The sequence below is a fragment of the Lytechinus pictus genome, chromosome 11 (assembly GCF_037042905.1).
Source record: "Lytechinus pictus isolate F3 Inbred chromosome 11, Lp3.0, whole genome shotgun sequence".
Lineage (NCBI taxonomy): Eukaryota > Metazoa > Echinodermata > Echinoidea > Temnopleuroida > Toxopneustidae > Lytechinus > Lytechinus pictus.
This window is the reverse complement of record NC_087255.1, coordinates 11,641,653-11,654,533: the sequence shown is the minus strand read 5'-3', so window position 1 is coordinate 11,654,533 and position 12,881 is coordinate 11,641,653.

Sequence of the window (12,881 nt, the reverse complement as noted above, 5' to 3'; positions counted from 1 at the left end):
TTGTAATGTTTTGAATAGACTCAATTTAGGTTGACAATACTTTATGTCAAAATATACTCTGAAAAATAGGCCAACATATCCTTCAATTTTTCATAAAAAAAAAAGTATGCTTGGGTTCTTTTTATTTGGATGCTGATGTCTACCTCATATATCTTATCTCTTCCAGAGCCAGGCGCGGATCCAGGGGGGGGGGGCACAGGGGGCACGTGCCCCCCCCCTTTTGAGAAGCAAAATTACAATTTTGAATGTAAAAATACCCTTTTTTTTTTTGCTTGTCAGAATTCAAAATTTTCCTCCGAAAAATTTGCCCCCCCCCCTTTTTGGAAAATCCTGGATCCGCCCCTGCCCAGAGCTATGGAAGAATTTTGTTTTGAATCATGAACGAGGGCCGGGGAGTGTTTCATGAAAGGACTTGCCTGATGTTTTATTCAACAAGTCCAGTTTAATCCAACTGTTACCATAGTAACAGTGCTTCTCAGCCAATCAAAATCAAGGAAAGTTGTCAGATGTGACAACTTGTCTGTCAGACGAAAAATGTTGATGAAAATGAAATGTTCCTCAGAACTCAGAAATTTGATCTTCTGTTTCTGGTCCAACTAGCACTCTGAGCTGCAACAGGGACCTTTCCTTTTGGACGTTGTAGAAACTTGAGGACCTATGAAACTTGCGCAAATGGTTCAATTGTTAATTTCATCAACATAGAAGTATCTAAAGCTCCTTATTAAAGAGGGCGGAGTGAAGGAAAGGAAAGTGAAAAAAAAACCAAAACAGACAAACATGCGCCTAGCTGAATACTTTCTAGTCATAGTGTGCTAAGCAGCTGTAATCCCGATCTAACGCTCTTCGAAACATGATGATAAATACTACACAAGACAAACATGTTTCGTTTCTAATTTAAATGTAATAAATCAATAATGTTCAACTGAAGACATGTCCTCAGAGCTTTAGAGTGGACCTTCTCTGAGGATGATCAAAAATAGGATTCCTACACATTCCACACAAAGAAAATGCCCTCTAAATTTTCTCTTTATTGTCAATAAGAACAAGGACGTAGTGGATAAAAGGAGGTGGCCAATCTTTCCTTCCCTGAAACCTTTGAAGACCCTATAAGCCTATTATTATGGATTCAGAATTTTGGATTATGGGGCTTGAAAGGAGATTAAATGTACAAAATAAAGATGTACATGTTTAAGTGAACCTCAATGTGTGTATGTTTTCTTTTTGTATATGTATAGAACTGGGCATTGATACATACTTTATAGGATAGCATAATTCTGAGAAGAAATTTGTGAAGAAAAAAAATCTTTGAGACTTCTTTGAAATTTAGACTGAGAGAATATCTGAAATGAATGTATCTCCTTATCAATACTTGATGTGGAATGTGCCAATTATTTGTGCTTTCTGCAAACATTTCTTTTTTTTTACTCAAAACATTGTTTTTATGAAGCGAGGCCCGCCCCGCCTGCGAGGGTATAAAAAAAACACTTATTGGGGCAAAAGAAGCAGAGGATCATCAATATGTAGAAACAAGAGATTCAATTTGTGAAAAACCTGGCTAGTACCATACAACATGCTTACTGATGTAATATTATTCACATGACCTCAGTATAACCTTAGTCGATCTTCAAGGGAGTGAGTCTTCCAAGCAATATAATACTTACAATGTTGCGCAAACCAAAATTACCCTTGCACCTTGTACAGGAACCCATTTAGCACTTGCATGGATGGGGAGTGGCAAATGTAAATAAGTAACTTGCTAAAGGACATAGGTGTTGCAGGGGTTATTGAACCATAGACCTTGTGGTTCAAAGTCAAGGGACTTGTCAACTGATCCATGCACCAAAGTCCGTGCATCTCTAGTCAAATATAGATTTGAATGGGAAGAAGCCTATCAGTCTGCCATATCATATTATTCCTTCAGATTCTGCGAAACCACTTCAAATTCTGAGAATCATAAATATTCATTTGAATCCAATTCATTTCAAATATGAACGATGATTTACTGATGCCACTCCTTTGTTTACACAAGACGTGTCGGTGTCCGGTGCCCGGTGCAATTCCAAGAATAATGGTGTATTTGCATTATTAATATATATCAGGGGGCATTGACCATACCGTGCTGTATGGAGTCCCCCTTGAGGACGGATCCTATGCCTTTCTGCTGTATTGAAATGCTAATGCTTGAACGGTCTTTGTGCTTCATCTCTATTGTGTTCGGCCATTGATATGTTAAGAAGAGTATTAAGACCTATCTTCTTTTCAAATTAAGGGCTATTTTTTCCAGTTAGCTCAGTGAAAACCCTTTCCTGTTAGTTGTTTATCTGTTTTCACATCCTGTGTTCATTGTATGTAGTTTGTTTTTTATGTTAGTATTTTTATTATAGCTCTACATAATTTAAAGGGTCATACCTATTAATATATGTAGTTATTTTTACTTAATTTGTTCAGATATAAATTGATTTTATTGAGCTTTCCCTATCTTTGAGATTATTCAAAAATGTGAGAAAAAGATAATAAGAATTTAGATTGATAAACAATTCTATATGGAAATAGATAAGCCTACACTTATGAGCTGAAGGTTGCAATTATAAAGGTATCATTCGACTAGTGAGCATACAGGTTGATCTTATTTCATCCTTCAAAATCACATTGGATATTCACATTGATATGCTTTATTAACACATTTGATATTACGATAGGCCCATACCCTGATTGAAACCTTGATCAACAAGTGTGTCTCCACGCAAAGACTAGCACATACAAAACTTGCTGAGCGAGAGGGCCTTCAGTACACAAGGCATGAGTAGGCTGCACTTTCAGACCCGTAAATCAAGTGAAGGGTTTGCCCAGCAGACTACCCGTGTATTGTAGAAAAGGGATGCACATTCTTTTATGATTGTTCAATGACAATATAGGTGGTTTCAAACCGCCTCGATCATAAGAATCCCCGTTAAATTACGAGAACTATTTTAGGCTAAAAAATACCCATTATTTATTCCTGCATTCACACCGCCCCGAAACATACCCTTCGGGATAAGTTCCTGAAGTTACGAGCATGCGCAGTATGGTCTGTATAAGCAGGCAAGGCGCGAGATTCAAAATCACTAGCCCAGCAGCCACCCACGGTGCCCGCGCCCAACGACACGCTGGGCTAAAAGTTCCTGTAAATTGCTTTCACATTGCCAAAATACCTGCGACCTTGGAAAAATCCCTGCGAAAGTTCTCGTAATCTCACCAACTACCTACTATTTAGCGGGTATTTTCTTTCGGGGAAATTACGCGTAGTTTGCTTTCACATTACCAAAATACCTGGTATTTTCTGATCGGGGTAAATTTCCCGATCAGAGAATACCTGGAACTGACGAACTTCGAGGCGGTCTGAAACCACCTTATGTTGTGCAAGATCTATTTGGAGTCTTTGGACAATGGAGCAACATTTAGATTTCCATTCTGACATGCATCAATCAAGCCTACAAATTCACCCTTTTTGAGGTTTCTTAATTCAATTAAAAATTCCAAGCCTAATGTTGACAGATTTTGGATAATCTTTACAGCAATCAATGTTTCAGGTTCGTTCTCCTCTTCACAAACAAGATGTGGGTTTTGAGAGGATTAATTGATTGAAAAACAACCATCAGCTGGTGGACAGTAATTTCGATATTAAAACCCTTTCTCAAAGTATTCCTTTTTATGACCTATGACATTACATTTACATACAAGGTAAAGGATAGTATACAAGCAGCACACTTATTGACTTATGGTGCCGGTGCCAAACTGGTTTATAAAGTTAGGTACACCTTGATATTGAGTTATCTTTCTTGTTGGTAAAGCCATGTAGGTCCATGGTAAAACTTGAAATATTCGAAAAAAAACTAACACCCCTTTCATAAACCCAATTATGCGGCTAATAGCAGCATAATTTGGTCGTAAAATCGGAGGAGGACCAGAGTTATCCGCATTATTTTGATGCTGCAATTATCCGCATAATAGCAGCATCGGGACAAGATTTTGAGTTTATGAACGTATTTCCAAATAATGCGGATAATTGCCATGGTGCGGTCACAAGGTCACCCTTTTCCAACACAACCGCATCAGAGGGGGCGTGTCCAGTTGTCATGACGATTATCCGCCTTTTTCAGGACGGGCGCTCGTAAAAATAATGCGGATAATTTTCGGAGTTTGTGAAAGCAATTTTTATTGAATTATCCGCATTACTATTAGGCGGCTAATTGGAGGATAGGTTTATGAAAGGGGTATAAGGAGATTTGAAAATACCAATGACTTTATTGAGTTCCATGAATTCCAGTTTAAATGGGAACGGTGAATGAAATGGGTTTAAACATGGATCTACTAATCGGTTGAAGGTGGTTTTGGAAAAAAAGTTGTGCCTCCTCTCCTTGGATCAACATGGGGAGGGGGACCTATAAAACTGTGAGAATATTTTTTTGTTTACATGTATTTCAAATTACTGGCGACAGGAGTCAGGCAAAATTCAGATTAAGAAATAAAGTTAAGTTGCTGGTATGGTATGTGTGCCAATCGTTTGACCAAGGAGCTGGTTTGACTAAAATTGTAGGTCATGTTTGTAGGTCACCTATCAAACATCCATTATTAGAGGCTGTTCTCACTACGTTCCTAAAACTAGTTTACTGGGAACCGGTTCAGAAAGCCAGTTTGGAAGATCGCTTTGCTAGCGTTCTCACTTGATCACACGAAAGTGGTTTTCAAAATCACTTCACGTAAAGCGCTCTTGTTGCTATGGAAACGCTCTCAGTGGGGTGACACTTTTCGCGCGAAATTCGAAACCGCAGCATAGGCATTCTACACCTGTCGTGTGGAGTAGCGCGCTCAAAATGTGCGAAGATCGCTTCCCGAAGAACGGTTGTGTCCTCACTTACGCTAAAACCAGTTTAACGAGGCAAAGCGATCTTAAAAACTACATCGCGAGGTGGTTTTCCAAACTGGTTTGGAAGATCGCTTCCAAGACCGCTTTGACCGTTCTCACTACGCGTTAAACTAGTTTCCACTAAACTAGTTTCCAGTAAACTAGTTTTAGGAACGTAGTGAGAACAGCCTCTTAGTTGTTTCTATAACTCTGTATGTATAAGTGATTATATTTTGTATGTATTCTATATTCTGATAGGTCAGAGTCCGAAAATTGGGCTTAGTCTGCAAATATTTTTGTATACAGTACCAGTTCTTTGGAATTCCATACTCATAGTAAAAGTTGTTTGGTGTGAGCGTTGGCTTGTTTGACTACATGTAGGGCCTACACAGTCCTACTGCCTGTCGTAGATAGAGTTTTTGATCGCAACACAATTATTGATTTCAAAGCAGTCATTATATCAACAATGAGAGACATCTCTTCTGTGAATACATGCAGTCAGTGTACCTTCCCTTGCAATGCGGGCAATCAATAGGACAAGATGGCCGACAAAGAGAATGACATGTCACATGATACACATCATAGCTTATGAATGAAGAAAAAAAAAAGAAAAGAAAGAATTGTGCTTTTCATCACTCCCTTACATGTATTTGTATAATGTTAAAGCATGGATCCTACTCCATGGTTAAAGGGATGGTACGGGCTGAAAATTTTTATATCTCAATCAATAGAGTAAAATTCACAAAGAAAAATGCTGAAAATTTGATCAAAATCGGACAACAAATAACGAAGTTATTGAATTTTAAAGATTGGCATTATTCCGGTGAAACAAGTTCTAGGCATGTCTTCAAGAATATTCATAAGGTGGGCTGATGATGTCATATTCCCACTTGTTCTTTTGTATTTTATTAGGGAAGTGACAGCTTGTACAAGCACTGAATTCAATGTTTGTAAGCATGGTTTCTTAAAGGAGAATGAAACTCTTGGAGCAAGTTAGCTTTTGTGAAAGCAGAAAAATCAAAGAATAAGATCAACAAAACTTTGAGTAAAATAGGACTAGCAATAAAAGAGTTATGAGCATTTGAATGTCGAGATCACTAATGCTATGGAGATCCTCCAATTGGCAATGCGACCAAGATCTGTGATGTCACACACGTACAACTCTCCCATTTGGACACTGAAAATATACCCCAAAACATCTCTTTTTGCTCATTCTAATCATATGACAAACAATTCATCAATGATATAATGTTGTGAAACCTCTGTACTTGTCATCTCATAAAGAGAACACCTCACCTTGTGATAGACTTTATAAAAGTGAGAATATAAGTGAAATAAGTACTAAAGTAATGAGGGAGTTGTACGTGTGTGATATCACAGATCTTGGTCGCATTGCCGTTGGGAGGATCTACATGGCACTAGGGATCTCAATATTCGAATGCTCATAACTTTCTTATTATTCATTCAATCTTCCTCAAACTTTCAACAATATGTTTCTTTGATTTTTCTCTTTGATATGGATTCAGCTGGTTTCAAGGGTTTCATTCTCCTTTAATATCTGGTTTGTTGACAGACTTGGAGGAAAATGAACTGTAATTGAAGTGATTAAAAACACCATTAGAAAGTCAAAAGGGGCCTAAGCTTTCGATCCTAGCAGAATCTTCGTCAGAGGCAAAGAAGAAGATTCTGCTAGGATCGAAAGCTTAGGCCCCTTTTGACTTTCTAATTTACTCCATTGGCTCTCTTTTATTAGATAAGCAGTTTTCAGCAGCTTCTTTTTGCCATTAAAAACACCATTCACAGAAAGTTATCATGATAAGATTGAAAGATTTGCCACCCTCCACCCAGGTGTTAAATGGAGTACCCAGTAGGAAGCATCTAGCAGTTGATTCTTAGAACCCTTCTTGGAATGCTCCCCAGGGAGTGGAGAACAGGCATACATTGTGTGCAGGCTTGCCAGGAACCGATGACCAGGATAATAATATTATATACCTGTAAAGCGCTGAGAGATGTCGCTCCGATGTACTAAGCATACACAAGAGTAGATCAATATCATTATGTTAAAGAGCCTGGAACTGTCAACTGTGACAATTTAAAAAAGTAGGGGTACATTATTGATGAAAAGGTTCTGTTATACCCACATTCTAATTAGTTAAATTATGGCGCTTGCCGCGGGGGAGAAGCTATAGTGATCTGATTAAGATCATCTCTGCCTTTGAAAAAAAAAAATCAAGTAAATTAATGATGGCGGTAAAATTCTAATTGAAAATGCATTTTTTAAGTGCTTGGTAACAACATTCTCAATCACGATACTGACGATAGAATTACAAATTGTATGAAAGCAACCATGTTGTTATCAACACGTCTTTTAAAATTATGATCTTGTCGCCCCCAAAAAATGAATGCAACCAAATCCCTAATTCAGTGTAGCTATTTTGAAGACAATAAGTGAAGCAAGTCAATCATTGCAGAAATTTCTTGTAAAATTAAGTTATTTTGTTTCAATGGTTTTGCATAGATCTAGAATCTGTGACTCACTCACTCACTCTTGTTGAATAAAGATAGAAGCTGAATTTCATTTCAAAATTTTGCTATGAAAGGAGTCGGTGAACCAGATATCGAATATTATTTGTCTGTGTCCTTGTCATGACAGAATGATTATCAATGGATATTTCTGTAGAAGTCTTTCTCACAAGGGCTTAATTGACAATATGAAATAGTGAATGAATAGACTACTTGTAAATCAAGTCTGATGAAAATGTTTTTAAAACCTTTGCTTATACCCTTTTTACACACGCTAAAATTTCCTTAACCCCGTACTATAGGTGGGGCTAAATTGCCATTTAGCCCCACCTATAGTACGGGGTTAAGCTTAGCCCACTTTCTTTTTACACAGCATTTTTGCAAAGTGGGCTAACCCCACCTTTAGCACGGGATTATTTGGCCCTGCAAAAAAGCAGGGTTATCCCAGCAATTGCGGTGCTAAGAGCGATAGTACGGGGTTAAGATCGCTAGTGTAAAACGAAAGTGGGCTAAGCTTAACCCCGTACTATAGGTGGGGCTAAATGGCAATTTGGCCCCACCTATAGTACGGGGTTAAGGAAATTGTAGCGTGTGTAAAAAAGTACGAGTGAAGTACTTGTACTACGAATGATTGACAAAAACCACTAGTCCGGGGTTAGCGAGTTTCGTGTGTGAAAAGCAAGCATTCCTTATCCGGGGTTAGCAATCACAATTTGGCATGTGTAAAAAGGAAAAAAAATAGTACGGGGTTAAGGATAGTACGGGGTTAGCGATAGTCCGGGGCTAAGAAAATCCTGTGTAAAAAGGGTATAAGTGTAGGAAGTATAAGACCATGATAAGACAAAATCATTAATTTATATCAGTATTCTCGACCTTTGTTTTATCTCTAGTGAGACTTTTGCAACTTCTCTCATTTTTTGAGGCCCACCATGACTTTTAATTTCTTTTGAGGCCAACCTCACAGAATAGAATAATGAGGAAAAGTGGAGTTTTAAGAACAAATTACATTAATACATATATGGTGAATTTTTAAACCACAACATTATAAGTGAACATATCCATCCCTGATTTCACAAATAGGTTTATGATTACTAATGTGATCACATTCTTAAAAGAAAGAAAATATTTATTTGATATAATATAATTTGATGTGATTTCAAAATGTGTTGTATTTCACATTTTGAAATAAAATTTTTAGACTCTAATTGTACTGTCTTCATTGACTACTGATTGCAGGGGCGGATCCAGGATTTTCCAAAGGGGGGTGGGCACATTTTTCTGAGGAAAAATCTGACAAGCAAGAAAAAAAAGGGTTTTCAACCCAAAATTAAGTACACTTCATCCATCACTTTCATTAGGGGAAGGGGCACAGTTGTGTTTTAACAACATTTTTACATTACAAATATTATGTAATGGTGCATCTTAAAAAGGGGGGGGGGGCAAGAACTGGCTGTGCCCCCTGTGGATCCGCCAGTGACTGATTGAATGGTCCTGGTCAGGTTAATGATGATAAATATATTTGACTCTCAATATTGATATGTATTTGTTTCTTCTTTATTCCCCCAGATAGTGCTAAAGGATTGCAGAGTCAGTTTCCAGAGGGAGGAGGTGAATAGGAACAAATGTCAAGATGGCAGCCTTCTGGAAGGCTCTTCCACCATGTGTTGTAGTGCAGTGTGTGATGCTTCTTCTTGCTTTCTTACAAACATGTGGTAAGTGCTAATTAGATCATTTTGATCAGTGGAAATGTTTGCTCCTTGTGAGGATCATGAAAAAGTCTAGTATCGTAATATTCATGAACATAAAATTCATTTGTAGAATCCATTCTCCCTGAAGTAGTAAAATTTTGATTAATCTCCCACCCCTCCCTTGCCCCCCACCTAACCTCAACATCAAACCTAGTCCAGCCTTTCAAACCGCAGCCTAATGCGTAATCTCAATCATTATTACCTCCAAACTCCACAAATCACTTTAGAGCATCTACTGTTTTCTTTTTGGTTTTCTTAAATTTTGTTTCATTCTAGCATTCTGTTCATTCATGCAATTTGACTCTGATGACTACATATCAAAAAGCTTTTTTATGTCCGTGTTCAATGATATCCTGATTTTGCAGTACCAAATCACTCTCATCAATCAAACTTCTGAGTTATTCCTCAGAAAACCAGTCGGAAGTGATGAACAAAAGGTTCAAAATAAGTTACACATTCATAAATATAAACTGAAATAAATTTGAAAATGCTTTAATGCAACCATATATATAAAATGGAACAAGTGAACCAAACCATCAACACTTTGAATACTCCGAAATATAACAAGGTGTCTTGTCAAGCCCTTTAGGGCCGTCTGCATCATCCCGAATTTTCAAATTAGCGCGCTATTTCTGATCTGGCAAATTATCCCGATCTGAACAATCTTGAGATTATTTGCAATGGAGACACAATCATCGTGCTAGTTCGTAGGATTAATCTCGATATTGCAATCCCAAGTCAACTTGGGATTATTTGCAAAATAGCGCGCTATTTTACGAATTATCGCGCTAATTCGTAGGTGCAGACGCACTCGGGATTATTTATTCACGGCGTCAGACCATAATGCATCGATGCTTCGCTCAAGCAGGAATCGCTCTTCTTGCGATGGTGGAGACGGGGTTTCTTGAATCTCGAGATTAATCGCGAAGAGGGCCGATCGGGCTTAGATCTCGAGATTGAGCAAACTCGGGATGGTGCAGCACCGCCTTTTGATAAGGAATTACACATAAATTTAATTAATTAGATGGGATCTGGGTTACATAATAAGGGGGTCTGATTCCCCTTCAAATTAGACCTTCCTTAATGGCTTCCCTTCTACTAATTAACCATGTGTTGTAGAGGCAATCAACCTGTCTCTTAATTGATACGAATATGTGGGAGCGCCGTGGTTTTGACACTTGTTTTTCAATCAGAGGGCTGTGGGTTCAAATCCCTCGACCATGGCATTATATTCCTTCAGCAAAAATTGTAACTCTCCTAGCCTATGTACTTTCAAACCGACTCGATCATCAAAATACCCATAGATTTATGAGAATTTGTTCAAGCCTCAAAATACCTCATGATTAATTACAATTAAGAATTTAAGTATTAAGAGAGTGTGTAGCTCTACTCTGTGAATGTTGAATGTTTAAGAAATTGATTTAAAAATGATATGAAAATATTGCTATTTTGTACTATTGAATAGAAAACAGAGACAAAGGATGCATCTTTGAGTGGTAATGCATTCAGTTCCAACAAAACTTAATTTCCAAGTATTATCCAACATGTGAAATATGATATCATCATGTCTCAACTCAATACTATTGAATAGTATACAAATAATTGTCAAAGATAATTGACCTGAAACAGAAGTTGACTTCAACCCATAGAATGCATTCATGAAATTCAATCCTCAACCCGGCTTTATATCATTATTGCATCAAGTTGACCCTTTGAACAGATTTTGCTTTTAAAGACTAAATTTAAACATCTACACATATCTCTATTTTTTCTCTTTTAATTGAATGTAAAACAAACCTTTGGCTGCCATACCAGTAAACCGTAACTGACTCCTCTTATTTTTAGTTTTATCTGTGGTAGAAATAACCACACACTATTTTCTTGATGAAATCTGTGGTTTTGTAGGAAATGGAATATGAATAACAAGATTCTCAAGCTGAGTGAACAGAAATTCATTATGATGATTACGACTCCATGAATATTTTACCCTTTTATTGCGGTTTTTCGCGTCTGCATGTGGGCATTTTCACCACAGATGGACACAGAGGCAAAAAAATCAAGTTGATATTCATGTAAAATGCTTTATGTTTTTTAATAAAACAAGACCTGAAGTTTCTGAGACAAAATTTTTTTCCGACTCTGGCAGCCATTTTTTATTTCAAAATGGCTGCCAAAGTATGGATACAAATTAGTGTTGAAAATAGTATATTGATACATATTTTGTTTTGACAGATTTTTAAAGGACAGGTTTGATCATGATGTTTTCGCCTGTGATTTAGCTTGCTATTATAACACTTTTTAAAATCCCACAGAAAGAAACACCAGTAATTCATTCATCTGATAAAAAAACATTGATGAAGTATGTGATATGGTATGTAATGTCAGTTACCGAAAACATGAACTTTTTTTTCTCATTTCCTGGAAAAGAGGATATATTATATGAAACTTGGTAGATTTCCTCTCTAGGTAACACCCCTCCCTTCTACACCAAAATTAAAGATTACCAATTAACAATGAAGCCATAGGGTACCATTAAATATATGTAATGTCAGTTACCAAGTGGAAAATGTAATGTCAGTTACCGAGATGTAATGTCAGTTACCATGATAAAACGTTGGTTACCAATATTGAAATGCAAATATGTGGTCAATTTTATGGTGAAGAAATATTGTATACTTGTTATTTAAGTCAAGTCACACCAGAAGGAGCTTGCTATTGACTTTTAAAGGTATAGTTCACAAGGAATACTATATGAAATTATGAAGGAAGTTGCATTCCCATCGTGCAAAAAAAAATTACTATGAAATTGTTTTATACATGCACTTACCAAGTACCTAATTGTTTGTATCAGACAATTTTTTGTTTGGTTTTCGGGGGGGGGGGGTAGGGGGTACTTTTCCCAACCTATTGCCTAAATCTGCAACATTTTTAAAGCTTAACATTGTGATGAAGGGGATTTCCAGGGTCCCTTTTTTAGTTTCTAGGATTCTTTTGAGCATTGCCTCGCTAAAAGTAAATTCCTGGTTTTTATACCTGTTAGTAGTGTGGATGTGTGATACAATTTTGTTTTTGGTTTACAAGTATAGATGAAAAGTGAAATTTGACAGTTCTGATCAATGTTGCATGGATCTACTAAAACTGTGGTGTTTTTTCTAATTTACAAATAGTTCAGTTTCAGTTTAGAAGCTGGAGTTTATTTTTTGTTGACAGCTCATAAAAGAAATTAGCAAAGAAAATGATTAAACAAGTGGAATGCCTCTGGCCGTCTCACCTGCATCACGCGATTCAATATAGCAGCAGTGCTGATTTTGAAAACTACTATAACTCGCACAAGATGTTCAGTGATACTTGGTTACTCTTATTTCCACGTTTTATGAACTAGACCAATACACTTATAGAGATATGATGGCAATTCAACAAAAAAACCCAACGTGGCCAAATTTCTTTGACCTTACATGACCTTTGATCTTGATCATGTGACCTGAAACTCGCACAGGATGTTCAGTGATACTTGATTACTATTATGTCCAAGTTCTATGAACTAGACCAACACACTTTCAAATTTATGGCTGTAATTCAACAAATACCCCAATTTGGCCAAAGTTCATTGACCCTAAATGACCTTTGACCTTGATCATATGACCTGAAACTTGCACAGGATGTTCAGTAATACTTGATTACTATTATGTCCAAGTTTCATGAATCAGATCCATAAACTTTCAAAT